Source organism: Vulpes vulpes, chromosome 6 (genome assembly GCF_048418805.1).
Source record: "Vulpes vulpes isolate BD-2025 chromosome 6, VulVul3, whole genome shotgun sequence".
Taxonomy (NCBI): domain Eukaryota; kingdom Metazoa; phylum Chordata; class Mammalia; order Carnivora; family Canidae; genus Vulpes; species Vulpes vulpes.
The window spans coordinates 2294733-2306150 of record NC_132785.1 but is presented as its reverse complement, the minus strand read 5'-3'; the positions used below and the strand labels follow the sequence as shown (position 1 = coordinate 2306150).

The 11418-nt window shown below is 43.8% G+C and overlaps 1 protein-coding gene and 1 pseudogene across 1 annotated transcript in view; both read right to left on the bottom strand.

Moving 5' to 3' along the window:
- LOC140599461 (ATP synthase subunit d, mitochondrial pseudogene) overlaps nt 1-420 on the bottom strand; it is a 554-nt pseudogene extending 134 nt beyond the window's left edge.
- Nucleotides 1-9452, bottom strand: part of RCBTB1 (RCC1 and BTB domain containing protein 1) — a 59824-nt gene extending 50372 nt beyond the window's left edge. The window contains exon 1 of the mRNA XM_072760545.1: nt 9343-9452. The gene's annotated coding sequence lies outside the window, so the exon portion shown is untranslated. The remainder of the gene's footprint in view (nt 1-9342) is intronic.
- Nucleotides 9453-11418: the final 1966 nt, after the last annotated feature.

Genomic DNA, 11418 nt, shown 5'->3' with positions numbered 1-11418 from the left:
TCATCTGATCATCTGATCAAATGGATTTATGTTCTTGGCCTTCCCCAGCTCTTTTTCATATTCTTCAATCCTGGCCTTTGAGAGGGACAGAAACTCAGCACAGCTTTTCACATCTTCTTTTTCCCCAGCATCCACCTGGACAGTGTATTTATCCTCTGGCACAGGAACCTTCAGGGCATTAAACTTCTTCTCAAAGTCATCTACCAAGCCAGCCTCTGCCACATTGGCCTTGTAGTAAGCCCAGTCGATAGCAGGTGGTTTCTCAGGAAGAGGAGCCAACCTGGAGGTTAGCGTGTCATTCCAGGATTCCAGGGAGTCGGCAATGGCCTTCTGGTTTCGGGGTATGATCTCCCCAAAAGCTACCCAGTCAATGGTTTTTAGAGCAAGTTTTCGCCCCGCCATCTTGAGATCCTTCACCAACCTCAGCGGCCCACTTGGCAGAATTTCCTAAGCAGTGTTGTTCCAACGGGCCGTTCCCACGTGAGCTCCCACGAATAAACAGAAAAACAAAACCAAAAAAGATCAGTATCCCCAAAATTCAGGTGGTCTCCTGGAGGAAGGCCGCTCCTCCACACCTCCCGGCACTTCAGCTGTACCCGAGGCTCTGGCTCCAGAGAATTCCGATTTTCCTGGACTGCTCCACTTTCTTTGGATTACTTTTTCCCTACTTGCTTTAGTGTCTTTTGCCTTCGTGCATTCTTCGGCGTTTCCCGGAAATGCCCTGAATCCCCACCTTCTCCCCGCTTAAAGGAAACCGGAGTCAGAAGTACTTAGGGCATCAAAATAGATTCCATCTAGAGGGATCCCTGGGTGGCGCAGCGGGTTTGGCGCCTGCCTTTGGCCCAGGGCGCGATCCTGGAGACTTAGAATCGAGTCCCACGTCTGGCTCCCGGTGCATGGAGCCTGCTTCTCCCTCTGCCTGTGTCTCTGCCTCTCTCTCTCTCTCACTGTGTGCCTATCATAAATAATAAATAAAAATTAAAAAAAAAAAGATTCTATCTAGAAACCTTACTGCACTAGTGCAAGGGAGCCCAGTTCCATAGGGACGTCTTTTTTTTTTTTTTTTAAGATTTTATTTATTTATTCATGAGAGACAGAGAGACAGAAGCAGGGGGAGAGGCAGGCTCCATGCAGGGAGCCCCATGCAGGACTAGTGCAAGGGAGCCCAGTTCCATAGGGACGTCTCTTTTTTTTTTTTTTTTTTTTTAAGATTTTATGTATTTATTCATGAGAGACACAGAGACAGAAGCAGGGGGAGAGGCAGGCCCCATGCAGGACTCGATCCTGGCAGGATCAGGCCTTGGGCTGAAGGCGGCACTAAAACCGCTGAGCCCCCTGGGGCTGCCCATAGGGAGGTCTTTTTTCTCCTACTGCCAACAGTTCTCTTTCGCTGCTCTCACTGCTGCAGGGTTCAGGTTACCTTTATCAACACCCCAAGGTACACATCACTCTCCTACTTCCTTCTTTCAAAATCCAGATCAAATCTCACCTACTCTTGTTTTCTTTCTCTGCATCCTCCCCCTCCCTGATTCAACAGCGTCAACAACTGAAATTCATTCAGACAGCGTCTGCTGTAACTTCTTCCCAATTTCCTGGCAGCTGCATATTCTGGTACATAAATCTCACGCCCCCTAGACACGTTCGGTGCATTTCCTGTAAGAGGTAAACTGCCTGTCGCTATCTTGGTCCCTAGGTTAAGAAATCTTTGAAACAGGGGATCCCCGAGTGGTTCAGCAGTTTGGCACCTGCCTTTGGCTCAGGGTGTGACCCCGGGGTCCCCGAATCAAGTCCACCTCAGGCTCCCTGCATGGAGCCTGCTTCTCCCTCTGCTTGTGTCTCTGCCTCTCTTTCTCTGTGTGTCTCTCATGAATAAATAAATAAAATCCTAAAAAAGAGAGAGAGAAAGAGAGAAAGAAAGAAATCTTTTTAAACAGGACCTCTGGGCTTAATACAATGTCCACTGAATGAAGGTCCAAGTGGTAGACCCTTGATATCCACTGAATGAAGTGGCTTGACCAAGGTTGTAGCAGTTCGGTGAATTTATTAAAAATTCTTTGAGCCTACTTTGTCCCAAAAACAAACCAACCCTGAAATCTGTTTCTTTAGGCTACAATGTAATCAAAAGAGCTTCTGTAAAACATATTTGTTTGAAAAAGAAATTGAGGTTTAGGGTTTGACTCCTCAAATATTGCCTGAGCACTCATTGTATCATGTGCCAGATGTCATATTTGGAACATCTTTGAGGATAAAAGGTTGGATGAGACCTGGTTGCTGATCTCCAGGAATATGTAATTTGTTTCATTATTCTAGTACACAGTGAAAAACGTATGATACGGGATGCCAGGTGAACACAAAGGAAGGACCACTATTAGAAGGTCAGGGAAAAAAAACTTTCTGGGAAAATGAATTCGGAGGACAATTAGTAGTTAGATGGAAGGGAAAGAAAGACCTTCCAGAAAAAAGAGCCGTATGTTCAAAAGTAGGGAGGCATGAAACAGTATAATTTATTTAGGAAAAGTGAGTAACCCTATGTAGCTGGTCTTGGTGACCTCATTTACCTCTGGGACAAAGGAAACCTAATTAGGTTAACATTGATGTGCTTGGAAGACGAACATACTCATTAGTATTAGTGTAATGTATTGGATTAACTGTCCATCAAACAAATCATAGGCTCCTCACCTATGATTGCCTTGTGGACCAGTGCTAGGTGATTTTTTTTAAAACTTTTTTTTATCCCAGCCTCAGAAGCTCTCTATAATTATCTAAAAACAGCAAAATTACTTTTTCCAAACAGGATTATGTCAGAGCACTCTAAATTTTTCTACTGGGCAAAATAAATTTACAAGTAGTACTTTAAGAAAGAAACTGGGTTTTACCTCCAGCGAGTAGGGAGGACCCCTCTTTTTTTTTTTTTAAAGGAGGACCCCTCTTAACGTTCATGGTAATACATGAGTAAGCTGGCAAAAAGTATCTGTCAAGAACCTAACGAGAGGCACCTGGGGGGCTCAGTCGGTTAAGCATCTGCCTTCAGCTCAGGTCATGATCCAGGGTCCTGGGATCCAGCCCATTATCATCATCATCAGGCTCCCTCTGCCCCTGCTCATGCTTCTCTTGAATAAATAAATAAAATCTTTAGAAAAGAAAAAAAAAGAACCCAATGACATACAGTTAATGTAAGCTTTAAGGTTGAGTGGGACATAGGAGAACATTTTTTTTTTAATTTTATTGATTTATTCACGAGAGACACAGAGGCAGAGACATGGGCAGAGGGAGAAGCAGGCTCCCTGCGGGAAGCCCGATGTGGGACTCAATCCCCGGACCCCGGGGTCACAGCCTGAGCCAGAGGCAGATGCTCAACCACGGGGCCATCTGGGTGCCCCACAGGAGAACAATTCTAATCACTCTCAGGGGCTTCAGAATTTCATTTTGAAAGTAATCTCTCAGTAAATGGAAAATCAGGTCATCATCTTTTGTTTGCTCCCTTTTCCTCTTCTGCGCTCTCTGTGAGTTTCAATTTGGCCCAGTGTGCGTCAGCCAATTCCGTGTGCTTCCTTCAGCTGGACCAACTAACACTTAATGGAGCACGCCTCTTACACAGTGTCTTTGCCAAGAATATCTTCTGAAGCTCCCTTAGGCAGACACTTGTTCTTCATGGGCCACTGGAAGGTTCTTGATACTGCGCAAGCAAAATTAAAAGAGATTTCAGTTACCTCTTCAAAGACTTGAACATTAGTTCTTCTGAGAGAAGAAAAACAGCAAGGAGCACCCAGATTGTCTCCACTTTTTCTTGTGGTTGGTCAAGACTGAAAGAAATAAGCCAGAGGATGGAGTATCTAGGTGGCTCAGTCGGTTCAATGTCCCAACTCTTGGCTCAGCTCATGATCTCAGGATTAGGGAATCAAGCGCCATATCAGGATATATTCTCAATGGGGACTCTGCTTGCGATTCTCTGTTTCCCTGTCCCACCTGCTCATGTGCTCCTTCTCACTCTCTCAATAATAAATAAATAAAACCAAAAAAAAAAAAAAAAAAGGCCAGAGGCCACCAACTCTTGTAACAGCTAAATAGGGAACACTTAGGTCACTATATAAGATTGCTTACCTGTTTTTGTAATACAGTTGTAATACGCAGACATCTATCTGACAGCTGCAAAAACAACTTAATTATTTTTGAGAATTGAAGATGGCGTAAGTGTCTTAGGATTTTATAAATGTAATAAAATATAGAATCGACCTAGAAAGAAATTCTTTTTTTTAAGATTTGTTTATTTATTTGAGAAAGAGAGAGGGAGAGTGCAGCAGGGAGGAGCAGAGGGAAGGGGAGAGAGAGAATCCCAAGCAGACCCCCTGCTGAGCTGGGAGCCTGACATGGGGCTCGATCTCATGACCCTCGAGACCATGACCTGAGCCAAAATCCAGAGTTGGACACTTAACCAGGCACCTCTTGATTTTCAATTAGCTTAACCGAATAGGTAAACATGATCAGTCACAATAAGTTTTACAACCTCAATTAGTATCCATCCAACTACTTTGGGGACCGTTTCTGCTCTTATATTTGGGATAAATAAACAGCATAAATACAGGGAGGGGGAAGATTGAGAGAAGTGGTAATGGAGAATTGGAAAATATTTTTTTAAATTTATTTTTAAAATGTATTTATGGAACACCCAGATGGCTCAGCAGTTGAGCATCTGCCTTCAGCTCAGGGCATGATCCTGGGGTCCTGGGATCGAGTCCTGGATCGAGCTCCCTGCATGGAGCCTGCTTCTCCCTCTGCCTGTGTCTCTGCCTCTCTCTGTGTGTCTCTCATGAATAAATAAATAAATCTTTTAAAAATAAAAACAAAAATTTATAAAAATATTTTGTGGAGAATCAGAAATTTAATATGGGCTGATTATTAGATATGAGATGATTTTTTAAATGTTTCTGTTATTTTTTCAGTATGATCACAGTAATATTGGGAATGTCATTATTGTTAGGAGATGCCTACCTGAGTATTTAAGGACAGAGTGTCACAAGGTCCTGCAAATGGCTCAGCAAACAAACAGAAAATGAAACTAATACAGTACATATACTTATCCATGAAAAGGGAGAGCAAATATGACAAAATGTTAAATTTGGGAAGTGGTTTTTATACCCTCCTTTAAATTTTTAAATTCTCATAGTAAAATGCAGGAAGGTAGGGTGAGATGTGACCTTCATACTCCAAACTGAAGAAAGCAGGACATTTCAGTAGTTTATTTATTCAAGAAGATCTTTTGAGTGCCTACTGTGTGCTAAATACTATATTAAGCTTGAGTATATACCGGTGGAAAAAATAGTAATGGGGCCTCTTTTGTGGAGGTTCTGCTCTACCAGCCTATCTCTCCTTTAAGACTGAAGACTGTCCCAGCTTCTGGGACGGCTGTGCATTGATAGACCTTCTCAGTCATTTTCTCCACTAAAGAAGGCTGCCTCACTCAAGGTCATGCCCCTTCTAGGAGCAGCTTGCAATAAATGATTGGTTGATGTAGGATTATTAAGACCAGACTCTTTGACCTCAATACGGGACAACTCTAAAGAATCATCTCAGCTTCAGAACTTCCCACAGGGTTGGCTGGGCCCTGCTTGCTACCGTACTGAAGCCCATTTTCCCTTTCTGCCCAATACTTCCCATCCCTTTCCTCCACAGATTCTAAGAGCATCTATCATTAAAGAGGCATTAAACACCTAAGTAGAATGACCCAGCCAGTTGGCGCCAGCCAGCTTTTCCATCAGCCACCCCAGTACTGGCACAATGGAGTCATGAACGGAGAAGGCATGGTAAGGGAGGAAAGCTATACGTGGGCCCAGCAGCATGATCTCCTACTCACCAAGGTCAGTCTAACTACTCCCATGGCCAAATGATCAACCTGCCAGGAACAGGAACCACCGCCGAGACTGCACTATCCCTTGAAGATACCAAACAGCCTGTTGGCAAAAAGGAGACCATACTGGACTCCTTCCACCCTGGATGAGTCAGTCATTTGTTTCAACATAAACATTCTCATATTTTGTGGGTTGGCATTTCCTGCCTGCTGAGCCTCAGCCAACATGACTGTCCAAGGGCTCATATTGTATTTGATCCACCATTATGGAATCCCACATATTGCATCCGACCAAGGAACCCATCACATAGCAGGGGAGATGTGGCAGTGGGAATATGACCATGGAATCGCTTTGAACCCATCACACAGCATACCACCCAGAAATCTTGGCTGATGTACCAGCTTGGAGATGATACCCCATGAGGATAAAGTGCTACCCTCCAGGATGCAGGCATGCTCTGAATCAATCATCATTGTATGATGCTGTATCCCCCACAGGAGAATACCTGGGAGTGGGATCAAAGGTGTGGAAGCGGGAGTGTCCCTATGTGCCATCAATCCAAGTGACCCACTTGGGGAGTTTGTTCTTTTCATCCTTGCAAATGTAACCACAGGTTTAAAGGTCTTAGTTCCCAGGATGCCTGGGTGGCTCAGTGGTTGAGCATCTACCTTCGGCTCAGGGCGTGATCCCGGGGTCCTGGGATCCAGTCCCGCATCAGGCTCCCCGTTGGGACCCTGCTTCTCCCTCTGCCTATGTCTGTCTCTCTCTCTCTCTGTATGTCTCAAATGAATGAATGAATGAATGAATGAGATCTTTAAAAAATAAAATAAAGGTCTTAGTTCCCAAAAGGGAAACATGTCTATGAGGGAACACAGCAAGTCTTCAATGAACTTCAAGCTATATCACCACCCCCAGCATGTGGGGCCCTTCATGCCAAGGACCAGCAGGCAAGAAAAAAGATCCTCATGGGGGTAATTGACTCTTCCTATCAAGAGGCAGTAGAGCTACTATTGCATAGTGGAGACCGGGAGGCATATGCTTAGCCTCTGGGTAATCAACTAGGATATCTTTTAGTACTTGTGCAATTTTGATGGCAAATGGACAAGGGCAACAGGCACAGTCTGAGAAGGACCCGGTAAACAGGAAGAGGAACTCATCAGTTTTAAGACTCCGTCACTCCACTAGGTAAGTCACCTAAACCTTCAGAGGTGCTAATCGCCAGTGAAGAGAATCGAGAATGGGCTGCAGAAGAGAGGATGAGTATTGGTTGCAGCCTAATGCCAGCTACAACAGCAGGAGCTCACCTTACTAACTTTCCTTTTATAGGTTTCGCCCAGGGAACGGGCCCGCCAGAGTTCTCCAAGAAGGTGCTTCCAGAACTTACATGAGGAAAGCACATCCACACAAGGCACGGGCTGGTTGGGTGCCCTACTGCCCTGTCCAGACCAGAGCGGTCAGCCCTCTTAGGAAGTGCTTCGGCTAAAGAGAATTGCTTCGCCCAAAGCCAGGCCCCTTTCAGGGCACCCAGCGTCCACGCCCTGATTTATGCCCCATCCTGCTTTCTTTTGTTCAACAGGGGTTGATTAGAGCATCCCCCGATAGCTTTCCTATGTGCTAATCTCCATCCCAGAATCAACAGGCTCATCTTGAGTAGATGACAGTGTGGAGGAGAAGACAAATAGGGGAATGAATACGTTTGTTATTTGTACTCTGAAGGAAACAAACATGATGCAATGAGAGCAAATAACAGGGAAGTTGTGCTTGGAGAACAGGTGGCCTTGAAGCCAGAAACTACACAAGGGACTGCAGTCAGCCATGCGAGGAGCAAGTAGGAGAGTATGTTTCAAAAAGAAAGGTTCTTGGAAGGAAGCTCTTCCTAACAGGCTTGGCATGTCAAAGTATTACTTAGAGCATTGCAGCCTTTAAAGGGTTTTATTTCGAATGCAATAGGAGGCCCTTAACAGACTTTCTAGGGGCACCAGGGTGGCTCAGTCAGTTAAGCGCCTGCCGTTGGCTCAGGTCATGATCTCAGGGTCTTGAGATCGAGTCCCACGTCAGGCTTTCTGCTCAGTGGGGAGTCTGAATCGACCTCTCCCTCTGTGTTCTCTCTCTTTCTCTCAAATTAAATAAATAAAATCTTTTTTAAAAAATAAAGGATTTTTTAGGAGAGGGTAAAAGGCTGTGATTTACATTTTTAAAAAATTCTCTGATACAGTGTAGAGAACAGGTTTGGGAGAAAACCATTAAGAAGGTTATTATAAGAAACATGACCCAAAGTTTGCCCTTTCCATCCAATCATGCTCCAGGTGCCCAAGACCCTAGAATCCCCTGCCCAGACAGCTCCAACCCACTTTCAGGACCTTTGTGGGCCTCTTCCCAATGTCCAACCCCCAAGAACAAACTGCACACCCTTAGGGCCATGGGGTGTCCAGGGAGAGGCTGTTTGGAGAGCTTGGAAGTGGAGTGTCCACAAGCCTGTGTGTGAAGTCCCTTGCAGTGTGGGATGGAGCCAGGATTGGGAAACAAGGAGGATGAGCTGTGAGGCATGGGCCAGGGTGGTGATCTCTCTCTACCATCCCCTAAGGATTCCAGGAGGCCTAAATTCAAGGCTTGATCATCCAAGCCCTTAAAAGGCTGTATTTCTCAAGATAGGAGGATAGAACATATTTTACTTAACAAGTTGTTAGCTTGTTTTGAAAGTTAAAATTTTTTTTAGATGTATTGTATGTGGGCCTCCATTTGTAATTTTGCCCTGGGTTCTATGAATGTTTAGGATGAGCCTGAAAGTCACACTACCTATAAAGAGTGATATATGGACAAAGCTGGCTTCTTGTCACAAGCAGTAGATGCAGGAAGATAATATTTTCAAAAGGGTAGGGGAAAATATCTGTTAATCTAGAATTCTCTATCCAGTGAAACTAGCATTCAAAGTCGAGAACAAAGACATTTTCAAACCAAGACTAAGAGTATTTCCCACTCACAGACCCAGAAGTTAGAAAAATAAACTTGGAAGAACAGATCAGGAGGCAAGAATCAACGATGAGCAAAGAAATTAATAGAACATTGGCAAAACTAAGTAAACTCTGATTATAGAAAATTACCAATTTTTAAAGGATAAACACAGGATGAAATTAGCATCAGGGATCCCTGGGTGGCGCAGCGGTTTGGCGCCTGCCTTTGGCCCAGGGCGCGATCCTGGAGACCCGGGATCGAATCCCACATCGGGCTCCCGGTGCATGGAGCCTGCTTCTCCCTCCGCCTGTGTCTCTGCCTCTCTCTCTCTGTGACTATCATAAATAAATAAATAAATAATTTAAAAAGAAATTAGCATCAAATTGAAGGTGAAAGGCAAGATTCAGAGATCAAACATTCTACAGTCCTTGTGATGTTGAATATACAACACGAAACATTTTCAGCTATAACTTTTAATATTTTTAAGGTAAACATCTTAAGCAAATATGCAAAACAGAAATTTAAAAAGTAAATAGGGGGTCACCTGGGTGGCTCAGTTGGATAAACATCTGGCTCTTGATCTCAGCTTAGGTCTTGATCTCAGGGTCATAAGTTCAAGTTCCATGTTGGGCTCCATGCTGGGCATGGAGCCTACTTAAAAAAAAAAAAAAAAAAAACAGGATGAAGAACAATAAAAAAAAGTTTAACTGGTAACACATATAAAATTGCCCTTATTTCAATATGGAAAACAAGGCACTCACTTATTCTTTTGTAAATTTCCTCTAACCCAAACCACTGACCATAAAATACTACCTCTCCCACTCTTGTCCCCCAATTATAAATTATTTTTTATCTGTGAAGAAAACTTTATGAGAGCCATTGCTCTTTATTTTTATAAATCTCTATGAAAGATAGATATTAAAATGTTGTGGGAAATCTCATAAACTTGGGGCTTTCAGACCAATGAGTCGGTCATCAATAACAGCACAGGCTCTATTTTCTGTGGGCAACATAAAATTTAAAAATGCACAGTCCAACCCATCAAATAGTTTGCAATCTGATGAGTGGGAAGCGAGTTATATAAACCCACCGACCCGAAAACAAACTCTAGCCCAGAAGACAGCAAACGGCAAGAGCCTTGGGTTGTGTAAATGTTACAGTTCAGGGGTGCCTGGGTGGCTCAGTTGGTTAAAGAATGGCCTCTTGATTTTGGCTCAAATCATGATCTCAGGGTCGTGAGATTGACCCCAGCGTTGGGCTCCTAGCTCAGCAGGGAATCTGCTTGAGATTCTCTCTCTCCCTCTGCCTCTCCCCCACCCCGTGCCTGCACTCATTCTCTCTCTCTCAAATAAATAAATAAATACATCTTTTTTTAAAAAATCTGACAGTTCAGTACATGTGGGATCCCTTCCAACCAGGACGTCCTAGAAGGCTTTGACTGAATGCATGAACTTTGATCTGGGCTTTAAATGAGGTAGAATTTGATTAGAAAAACCTGAGGAGAGGCATTAATAAAACAACGGGGCACCTGACGGCTCAGTTGGTGGAGCCTGAGACTCTTGATCTTGTGGTTGAGAGTTCAAGCCCATGTTGGGTATAGAGATGACTTAAAAATAAAATCTAAAAAATAAAAAAATAGGGGTCCCTGGGTGGCTCAGCAGTTTAGCACCTGCCTTCAGCCCAAGGCATGATCCTGGGGTCCCAGGATCAAGTCCTGCATCAGGCTCCCTGCATGGAGCCTGCTTCTCCCTCTGCCTGTGTCTCTGCCTCTCTCTGTGTCTCTCATGAATAAATAAATAAAATCTCTTAAAAATAAATAAATTAAAAATAAAAACACTAAACATCCAAAAGTGTCAGAGCCAAGAAAGACAATGTTTTTATGAAAAAAGGGTAGGCATTGTGTGAAACAGAGAGAAATCACTGAATCTCAGTGATGACACTAATGTCATCACAAGGAAGAAAAATTTTAAATATGAGTTTAAAGATGGGTACCAACTTGATTTTCTTTCTTTCATATTCTGTTCATTTTTTCAAAAAAGTAGTAAAGATAAATACAAAAATATTGATCATGACTTGCTGCAAATGGCATACACGAAGAGCGCAGATTTTTACCACTTCCACCCACAACTTATTTCCTAGACTTTCTCTGGCTTAAAACAAAACAAAACAAAACGAACAAAAAGCCAGATCTCATAGACCGCAGAAGGAATCTCCCTACTATTACTGTGTTTGAAGTTCAGAGTTTTAAGCTGATTTATACTTATTTATTTCTATAAAGATTTCATTTAATTATTTAAGAGAAAGAGAGGAGCAGGGGGAGAGGGACAAGCAGACTCCGCGGGGCTCCTCACGACCCGAGCCAAGGCCAAGAGTCAGACACTCAACCCTGCAAACCAGCCACGCGCCCGGTGGTTTATGTCGAGAGTCGTGACATTAATGTCATCTAACATTTAGGAGGTGGCCGGTGGCCTAGATGCTCCACGTGCATCTCAGTAAACGCTGAGCTGACCTAATAGACGAGCCCCGGGATCCCAGTGTCTTCACAAAACACAAGTTTCTCTCGTGCTCACGGATCTTCCAGGAGGAGGGCCCCCACGAGGCCGGCGTGTCCCCGAGGAGC